This window comes from Rhinopithecus bieti, unplaced genomic scaffold (genome assembly GCF_001698545.2).
Source record: "Rhinopithecus bieti isolate Rb0 unplaced genomic scaffold, ASM169854v2 scaffold_23234, whole genome shotgun sequence".
NCBI classification, from domain to species: domain Eukaryota; kingdom Metazoa; phylum Chordata; class Mammalia; order Primates; family Cercopithecidae; genus Rhinopithecus; species Rhinopithecus bieti.
Genome location: NW_016810724.1, coordinates 136,576 through 146,656, shown reverse-complemented (window position 1 = coordinate 146,656; position 10,081 = coordinate 136,576). Strand labels below are relative to the sequence as shown.

Below are 10,081 nucleotides of genomic sequence, written 5' to 3'. Positions count from 1 at the left end.
AGTGGTGGAAGAAGAGGTGGCAGCGCAGGTAAGGAGCCTGGAAACGTGAGCGGGGAGGGTAGGTGGTTTGGACCCCCTGGACCTCCATCGTCTCTAGGAAGCATTTGACTGGAGGAATATTTGGAGCAGCTGCTTTTGGACAAATTCTTCTGTTAAAAAGCCAGTTGATGCCACTTGCTTTTGGAGTGGTGGGTTGGCTGGCTCCTCCAGCTGACGGCATTTTGAGGTATGTGGGCCAGCTGTAACCAGGGCATCCAATCCAGAGGGGTCTGCTCTAGAGGTGGGGCCACCAGCACAATGGGTCAATGTGTCACCAAGTGCAAGAATCCCTCATCGACCCTGGGCAACACGAATGGAGCCCGTGACCCCAGCAGCAAATCGCACAGCAGGTGGGGTGCAGGCCACCGTGAGGAGCAGGTGCCACCCTACGGCAAGCCAGGTGGGAACATCCTCATTAATGGGACCAAGAAGGTGGAGGCTGTCGCTGAGGCCTGCCAGCAGCTAACACTCGGGAGAGTCCACATTCAATGCCGAGGAGTCTTCCTTGCAGAGGTTGGAAGAACTGTTCAGGTGCTACAAAGATGAGCGGAAGGTTGCAATTTTGGAGGAAGGGATGAAGGGTTTTTGCGATGACCTTTGTGTCGACCCCACAGAATTTTGAATGCTGCTCTTGGCTTGGAAGTTCGAGACTGCAACCATGTCCAGATTCAACAGGAAGGAGTTTTTTGTTGGCTGCAAAGCAGTAAGTGCAGACAGTATTGACGGAATCTGTGCACAGTTCCCTAGCCTCTTCACAGAAGCTAAACAAGCGGATAAATTCAAGGATCTCTAACAGTTTACATTTCAGTTTGGCCTGGATGCTGAAGAAGAGTGGCGGTCACTGCACCAGGAAATAGCCATTGCACTGTGGAAACTAGTCTTTACCCAGAACAGTCCTCCGGTATTGGACCAATGGCTGAACTTCCTAAGAGAGAACCCCTCAGGGATCAAGGACATCACCCAGGACACTTGGAACATGTTCTTTAACTTCACTCAGGTGAGGTCCTGACCTCAGCAACTATAGCAAAGATGAGGCCTGGCCAAGCCTCTTTGATATGTTTGTGGTGTAGGGAATGGAGCAAAGGAAAAGAGAAGGGGAAGGGACAGGTACACTCAGCCCATGGCCTGAGCGCTTGTGTCCCAAGAAGCAGACTTAGTGGCTCTGTCCCAGGAGCAGCAGCAGCAAAGATTTGCTACTGCCCTGCATCCAACCAAGGCATTAGACCTTTCTGGAAATTACTGAAGATCTGGACATTTTCTATTTTACATCTTTCTCTGCCTTGTATCTGAAAGGGCTCTAATATGCTTTATCATATTTTAGGCACTTTTTTCATTTTTTTGTTATTTTTGTTTCTTTTTTTGGGGGGGGAGTCTCCAAAAATATTTGAACCTGGCTACATACATTTTGTGTATTTTTGTTTGAAGTCTTGCATAGAATGAGACCACTATTTATTGCACAAATTAGATGTGTGTGTGTGTGTGTGTGTGTGTGTGTGTGTGTGTGTGTGGTGGGGTGCAGAACAGGGAAGGGGGATGGGACTGTTAGGTTGAATTAACATCACCAGATGATACAATGTCAGATCTCAGTTTTGCATATTGTTTCTCAGGGCAGGTCTGTGCTATGTGTGGTGCTGTTCACATGGTTGAATTTAGGTTGTAATGATTATTTTAAAATATTTTAATAGCAACATTGACTGTTAACCACATTGCATTAATTCCCAGATGATTCAGCGCTCTTGGAGAGCCAGGGCCAGCATAGAGCATTCTAAGTCTGGTGACAATTCCTTTTAAGCTAATTTATCCAAAACCTTTATTTCCTTCACTTCTTTTTAATTGTTTCTTTGAACTGTTGCATTTCATGTTGAGTTTATCCATCAATATTTTGCACCTGTCAGTTAAGTGGACATATTTTGTAAGAACACATTGTACAGTGAACCACTTGAGCACTGAATGCAGAGAAAGCAGTGTTACTTCAGTTTTGCTGGAAGTAGGCTTCTTGGATAGTTTTCTTTCTATGATGAAGTTTCTGTATTTTCATGTTGTAAGTGGAAATACTTTTTTTTTCATTTGCCTTGGAGCCAAAGTGTTTGTTCCTGGTGGTAGGGAAACTATGCCTGCGGGCCACCGAACATAAAGCAAAACTGTGGTATGGAGCTCTGCTTGAATTAAAAACTTCTTTTTTTTCTTTGAGTATCCTTAGCTACTTGTCTGGCAAGTGCGGGAGCCAGGGATTGGCCTGAAGTCTGCCAAACATATGTAACACTTAAATGTGTGCCGTTTCCCTTCGTGCCACATCCACGTTGTCACTTAATCCCCAGGAGGTTTTTATTATCTTTTTGTTAATGTCAGGCTGTGAGGTACATGGATGTGCCTTGGTCAAGGAATAGGCCGAGGCGGATACCCAGGCCTGCATGACTCAGTGAGTTTGGCATGCAAGTGCACACCTCCACTTGTTGTATAACTTGTTTGTGTAAGTTCACACTTGGCTCTGAGCCACTATTGCTGTAAAAGGTATAACTGCCCTGTTGACGCTATGGACAAGGGACATGTCTCTTGGGGCTTGACTCAACATGGCTTGACATGGGGGGTGTGCTGGCGCCCAGAGAAAGAGAGAGTCAGAGCTGTCCGTCTTTACAGACAGACAGAGGGGAGCCAGGAAACAGCTCCGCTCCATCGTGCCCAGAGAGAGAAAGAGTTAAGCTGCTGACCCTGAAGCCAAGGGAGAGCAGGCCATGCAGCTGCAGGTGTGGGGGCAGCAGGGGCCACAGAGCCAGAGCAGACAGCTGAGTTACAGGTGAAGAGTGTAGAGAGCTAGTGTGAGAAAGCTGTTGATGAGAGCTGCTGCTGAATAAAATCATCTTTCACCTGCCTACGGCCCGCGAGGGTTCTTTCTGCTCACCCACCCATTCCCTCCAGACCTCAACATCACCTTTGGCATAGTCATGAACCTGACAATTGCGACGTTGGCAGGATGAGGTGAGTAGGTCTTCGGCCCCTGAGGGCTCCCAGGTCAGCTATGTGGCCGAAGCACGGGCTGTACACGGTGGCAGCGGTGCTGCTCGGATGAACCCAAAGGGAAACGCGGAAGGCAGTGGAGAGGTCTCCTGCAAGTGTGGGAATACACAGCACCAAGAAGGAACGCGCCTTTGCTGGCAGCGTCGGATGGGCGTCTCTGACTGCACTGCGGGAAGTACATGCTCAGTTCCACAGGTAAGGGACCTCTTGGTGCAAGCTGAGCCCCTGGGGACCCAACTGCACAGCTTGGAGCAGGACCTGGGGGTGGGAGATCTCCAGGCACAAGCAGGGCACTTAGAGGCCCAGATAAACAGCCTGGAATAGGAGTTAGCAACAGCTGTCAGCCTGACCTTGAGCCTGTCCTCCTGGCGGGATACTCCCATTCAGTCTGATGCCCAGGAGGCTCCTCCACTTCAGGATCACCCTGTGATCTGTCAGAAGGTAGAACATGAGCAGCCAGTGGGATCCCAGGGGAGATCCCAGGAGCCCCTCCCCCGCCGCCCAGTGGTGGAACACACCTCTTATAATGCTTATACCCCCACTGAGTTGAGGGAAGTAGGTAAACAGTCCAGCAGCGTCGGAAGGAGCTGAGAGCATTTCTTGCTCCACCTCTGAGATAGAGAAGCTGGTTTCTATCACAACTCACCCCTCCCTTCATCGGCGGTTGCAGCTGTGCCAACGGTTGACACAAGGGCAAGGTGACTACACGCAAATCAAGTGGCTGATGGCAGCCATATGGACTGTTTGGAACGATGCCAGAGAGACACCAGAAACTGTGAGTAAATGACAATCATACACTGATTTGGTGCAGGTGCTCCGGGAGACGGAGATGCAGAAGTGTTTGATCGGAATCCCGGGGGCCAGACGATGAACGCTTTACCTCCCCAACGAGGGATCTTGTGCTGAGTTCAGCGGCCCCGGATGCTTTGGCTCTCTAGCTGCTGTTCTCACCGCTTATGTAGGGCACCGCATACATGAAGTGACTACTGCTGTGGCAGCCCTTGGGGAGGCAGAAGGCGGGACCTGGGAGTCCACGCCATAAAGAAGGGGAAGGTGCCCCCTTCACAAGTAACCATCCCACGAGATTAAAAGGGGCCCCAGAGAGTGACCCACATGCAAATGTAGATTGATTTGCTTGCAGCTGGGGTTGCTAGGGAGAAAATTGACAGGCAACTCAATGGAATGCTGCTGGCTCTGTGGAGGCAATTGTCCCCAGAGCTGCAATTCTGAAGAATGCCCAAGGAGGGGCAAGACAATGTTGTTCAACCCAGCCCCACCTGGAAACTGCAGCTCAAGGACTATTTGCAGACGGGCGAAGACATTAGGCCTTTCCTGTTTGATTAGGGAACTGACCGAGCTGCCCAACTCTGGGGAGAACTGGACAACTGGAGGCTACATGTGGAGCTGACAATCCTCTGGTCCCCCACTAATGTACAGCGGGTCCTAGCACTGGTAGATACTGGTGCAGACTGCAGTCTAGTTTGTGGGAACCTGGATAAGTTTCAGGGCAAAACTGCATTCATTGATAGTTATGGGGGCCAGTCTGTGATGGTGTGTTCATGGATAACCACCCCCTGGACTGGGAAAGCAGTTAGTAACTGTATATACTGCCCTCCAGGCTCATAAGAGTGTGGCAGGAAGGGCTATAGACATTGTGCAGATGACTTTCCCAACAGCAGGGTGGGTACACTCGTGGGTAATGACTCCATGGACTGGGACAGCACAGACTTCCACTTGAGCAAAGTGGGGAGCCTACTTACAGCAGTGAGGTACACTGATTACAAGTCCCTTAGCAGCAGAGTTACAGGAAGTCTTGGGACCTGTACTCCTAATGCAAAATAAGGCCATGGGGTCGGAGGCACCCCTAAACCCTAAGCCTTCATTGTTAGGAAGGGCATTCTCCCATTCCTAATAGGGCATGGTACACAGATATGTGTAGGCAGGGAGCTACTGCTGCCTAGTTTGCTGCCTCAGTCCAGCGTAGTACTAACACCACATGGGTTAAAACCAGGTGTAGGCACAATAGCTAATGAGCTGAACTCAGGACTGAGAACAGTAATCACTAAGGAGGTAGTACCTATGGTAATCTGTGCCAATAGCTGAGCAGTTTATTGAAACTTATGTATGTGATGGGCCTGTGTGCCCAGAGCCTATGTATAAGGCTTATGTGCCCAGAAGCCTATGTGTATGTGTCAGGCCTGTGTGCCCAAAGTTCATATGCCAGGCCTGTGTGTCAAACCTGTGTATAAAACCTGTGTGTCCTGTGTGTCCATGTCTCCCTCAGCCTAGGGGGTGGAGTGTAAGTTACATGGATGTGCTTTGGTCAACGAATAGGCCGAGGTGGATATCCAAGCCAGTTTGGTGTATGAGTGCGCACCTTCACTTGTTATATAACCTGTTTGTGTAAGTTCGTACTTGCCTCTGAGCCACTATGGCTGTAGAAGATATAACTGCCCCGTTGACATTGTGCACAAGAGACATGGCTCTTGGGGCTCTGCTCAGCTCAACATGGCTTGACGTGGCGGGCATGCTGGTACCCAGAGAAAGACAGAGTCAGAGCTGTCCATCTTTGCAGATGGACCCTGGGGAGCCAGGATACAGCTTGGCTCGCTCGTGCCCAGAGAAAGAGTTAAGCTGCTGACCCTGAAGCCAAGGGAGAGCAGGCCATGCCGCTGCAGGTGTGGGGGCAGCAGGGGCCACAGAGCCAGAGCGGACAGCTGAGTTACAGGTGAACAGTGTAGAGAGCTAGTGTGAGAAAGCTGTTGATGAGAGCTGCTGCTGAATAAAATCATCTTTCACCTGCCTACGGCCCCGCAAGTGTTCTTTCTGCTCACCCACCCACTCCCTCCAGACCTCATCATGACCTTTGGCATAGTCGTGAACCTGACACAGGCTCATTTGGGGGTAATGAGATATGTGATAACTGTTTTAGGTTCATATGACCCTCCTCTCCTTTCCCTCCCCCTAAATATATGTGTGTATATATACATATAAACTATGTATATACTGTATTCCTTTGTTTCTTTGCCTGCTGAAACCAACCATAAAAGAGGGAGCTGCCTTCAATACCTAAAGTATAAGAAGAATTCTGGGGAATGTCATCATGGAGGCTTTCCCATCTGAATTTGGATTATCTCACTAAAGAGAACATGCGTTTATTCAGCCCTTTCCTCACAGGAGGGAGGGTTCAGTTCCCCTGACTTCACACACTCACTCCATAAGGCCTGCTTTGAAAACTTTCACGGGGCCCGTGGAGCTGACTCTGATCCTACCTGGTTTCAGTAGAAGGTCTACTTTTCGTTTTTCTGTTGAAAAACTATGTCCTCAGAAAACTGTACTGGAAAAGTGGGTGGCAGGAAGTTGTATAGTTCAGCTTCCAACACTTTGGAATAGATTAAAAAGAGAATCTTTTAAATGAAAACTTAAAAAAATAACAAATAAAAGGGCAATACAACAAACAGACTGTAGAAAAGACAGTGTCTCAGGTATTACAGAGGCCTAAAGAGAACCTGTGAGGAAGACAATTCTGAACCTTACCTCGAATTGTAGTAGCTTAGTTAATTAATTAGTATTATAGCACTTATGACCAATGAAGGATAGATGTTTGTAATATGTAATGTGTTCACATAAATACAAAGTCACAAAGGATTCAACACAGATGACAAATGGGGAAAATATTTAAGGGATACCTCAAAAGTGATAGAATGTAATTAGTAAATATTTTAAAAGCAAGTTCAACCTTACTAGAAAGAAAAAATGAATTAAACCATGTTGTATCATATTTTGCTTAGTATATCAGCCAACATTTTAAAAGTATATAAACCAAAGTTGTTGCATTGTAGTGCAAAAATAAATATTTGTCAAATGAATCAATAAGTGGAGAGATGGATTGATGACTATTAGGGAAAACATCACATACAAAACCATGGTTGAAATCTATGCGTATGCATTAAGGTACATATAGGTGCATGGAGAAGTACTTATGGGATGATATTCATTGCTCTTTATCTTTAGGTTCCTTATCTGTAAAATGAAGAAAATAAATGCATTACTTAAGATTCTTTTGTAATTTTCCTCAATTTTCTTTTCCCCTAAGTTTCTCTTATAGTGTGAAATTTCCTGTATTTTTGAAAAAAAAACTGTGAAATAAGGGCTTACAAATGTTAAAAATGGTAAACTGAACATAAATTACTATGGTGGGATGGGAGACTAGACAGAGTTCCAAGAATGGTAATAGAAGAGCTTGGATCCCACAATTGCCTGTAGTACAAATTGACATATTAGCTATACCTAAACTGGAAAGGCAGACTATGAGGACTGAGCCCTGTGACTATAATCCAAGTCTTAGGGTCTAGTGGAAAGATTTTCAGGTCAATAGAAAGTAGTTCAACATGATCCATTTGAGAAGGACATCCTGAACAATGAGAATTCTATTTGTGATTTATCTCTACTGTAGCTGCATATTCCCTGAAATATCTTTACTCTTAATGAAGCTTCCTGGTGCATTTGAATTAATAGAGTAGGCTGGCCTGGAATGGAAAGGATGAGGGGAAGTAGCCCTGAGAAAGAAACCAGAGAGAGAATGGGAAAGGCCAGGACTTGTAAGATGAAAGAAAACAGACCTACCGGTAGTGAAGAGTTGGGAAGTAGAGCTGCCTGCATTGTCAAGTACCTAGAAACCCTATGCAGTGTGGTTAAAAGTGTGCTCCTTCCTATTTCAGAACTACCAAAGTTCTTTCTGAAAATGCAGACTGCTGGGCTTCACTCAGAACTGCTGAATCCCAATCCCTGACAATGTGCATTTTAAACATTTCAAAGTGATTCTCATGCACTTTGAAAAGTTTTGAGAACCATCAAACATCAGCATGCTTAATAAACATCAGGAAGCTTATAAAGAAACGATGTATTCCTGGATCGGATCCCACCGCTAGAGTTTCTGATGCACTGAAGCTGGGATGTTGTCAGAGTCTATATATTTAGCAAGCATCTTGGGTTTTTGAGGCAGGTGGTTTACAGATTATACTTTGGGGAACAATGTTATAGGTTCTTTGAATATAGTGAAATATTGGCATAAAAGAATCAGATGACCAGACTATGATTTGAAATTAAGCACAGCATCAGCAATGGCACATTAATTCCTTCTTTATTTATTCATTTATTTTTATGATAGTCCAATCCTGGTGAATTTGTTTAACATTTAAATAGACATAATGTGAGAATTTTGTGAAATAATCTTGTTCTTTCTCTTCCCCACACAATCATTATGGGTTATAACAGCAGGGAGTGACTTTTGTGAGCTCACTTCCAAAATGGAAGAAGTGATTTCACCTGATTAATAAACCGCCCAGCATTCTTTAACAGTTGGGTGCAGCTGAAACCTGCATCAGGAGTAGCTAGTCTCATAGTATCAAACACCTTCCTTCTAGCTGGCTCAGCTTTTAAGACTGGAAACCTGAGCAAAGTGAGAAAGAACTAGGCTCCCGGAAAAAAGAAAAGGAAAAAAGAAAGCTGAGTTCTCTTACTGGCTCCAGAAGGAACTCCTAAAAGTGAGTACCTAGTTCTTAGGTAACAAGTGATTGTTGATCGTCTTTTGCCTGAACACAGGCTTGATACTGGTGGAGATCTAGGGAAATGAGCACTTCAAAACTCTCATGGGGAAGATTTTGGATTTAGAGTAGCATAACTCAGTGGTAATTCAGACCTTGGACAAAAATGTGACACAAAGGGCCTCTTTTCTATCTCCTCCCCTGTTTCCCCACTCCGCTCCTCACCACACACAGACATTTTAGTTAGTCTGTCATTCTTCCCCTAGAAAGTAACATAGTGGATGGGCAAGGAATGTTGATAGTAAAAGCAGTATTTTAGGCTTAGGACTACAGGATCTGAGGCTATGTAAAATTCTTTGTCACTTTCATTGATTTTGAGAAATGGCACTTTTTTATTATTCTTTTGCCCTTCCTAAATTTTTAATAACTTAAGGCACAGTCACCTGTCTTAGCTAAGATAAAGACTGAAAAGGTTTTTGCTCAATAATGTTCAGTTTAGCATGCTTTAAGGAAAGTAAGACATTCTTTGGGCTGGGCACGGTGGTAGCAGTTGGAACAAAAGGAGTTGATTGAGAATGCTTATACAATAAATTCTCTGCCCAAGAATCTCCTGCCAGAATTTTATTTGCTTAAAATGTAGATGCTTTGAAAATGTTGTTTTCATAAGAATGATTGGCTGTTCACTTTCAACCCTTTCTTCCCCCGTGTTTTGTTTTCGCTTTTCAAAACCACTCCATCGCAGAAGCAACAGGGACGTAAATCAGTGGAGTCTTCAGCCCCTGAGTGTGCTGCTCTCACAGGCTAAGCTGCAGCTCCAGGGAGATGAGCAGGTATTTGGCCTCAAGCCCAGTTTTCTTCCTGTTGTCAACGAACTGTTTATTTCCCTACTCAGATTTTTTTTTCTCACTTTCTTATCACAAGTCATGTTTACTAACAGCTTGTTAACAGTCTTTTTGGTTGGGACAAAGGTGAAAATAGTAGTAATTTAACCTTCAACCTTTCATAGTTTATAAAGTCTCCCACTCCCTCAGTCCATGACTTGGATATTTTTATGTCTCACTATTGAGTCATTTTAAAGCCTGTCCCTGGCTGTGACAGCAAGGCAGTGCTGAGCACAGGGACTGTCCCCATTCTCGTAGCTGATATTACACATTGTCTAGGGATAGTGGAGACTCCACTCCCATTGTCTGGTAACTGCTGAGTTCCACAGGGACTCAGGAATGGACTGTTTTCCGAGGCAAAGACAAATGGTCAAGTGAGGATTCTGAAGCCAGATGCTTCTTCCTGAAAGTGCCTGTCACCAGAGAGACTCTCTCCCCCACACCGTGGAATTTATCTGGTACTATAAGTCATAGCCTTGTGACTGTGTTTGGGCCATTGCTCAGAGCTTCAAAGTACTTTTGAAAATGATGAGACAAGAGCAATTTTTTGACAGTCACAGCATATATGCTTTCATGGCTCTGCAGCAGGCAGAAGTGAAT

At 45.4% G+C, this 10,081-nt stretch overlaps 1 pseudogene; it reads left to right on the top strand.

Moving 5' to 3' along the window:
- Positions 1-297: 297 nt before the first annotated feature.
- LOC108542603 (DCN1-like protein 3 pseudogene) lies at positions 298-1,196 on the top strand (annotated as a pseudogene).
- Positions 1,197-10,081: the final 8,885 nt, after the last annotated feature.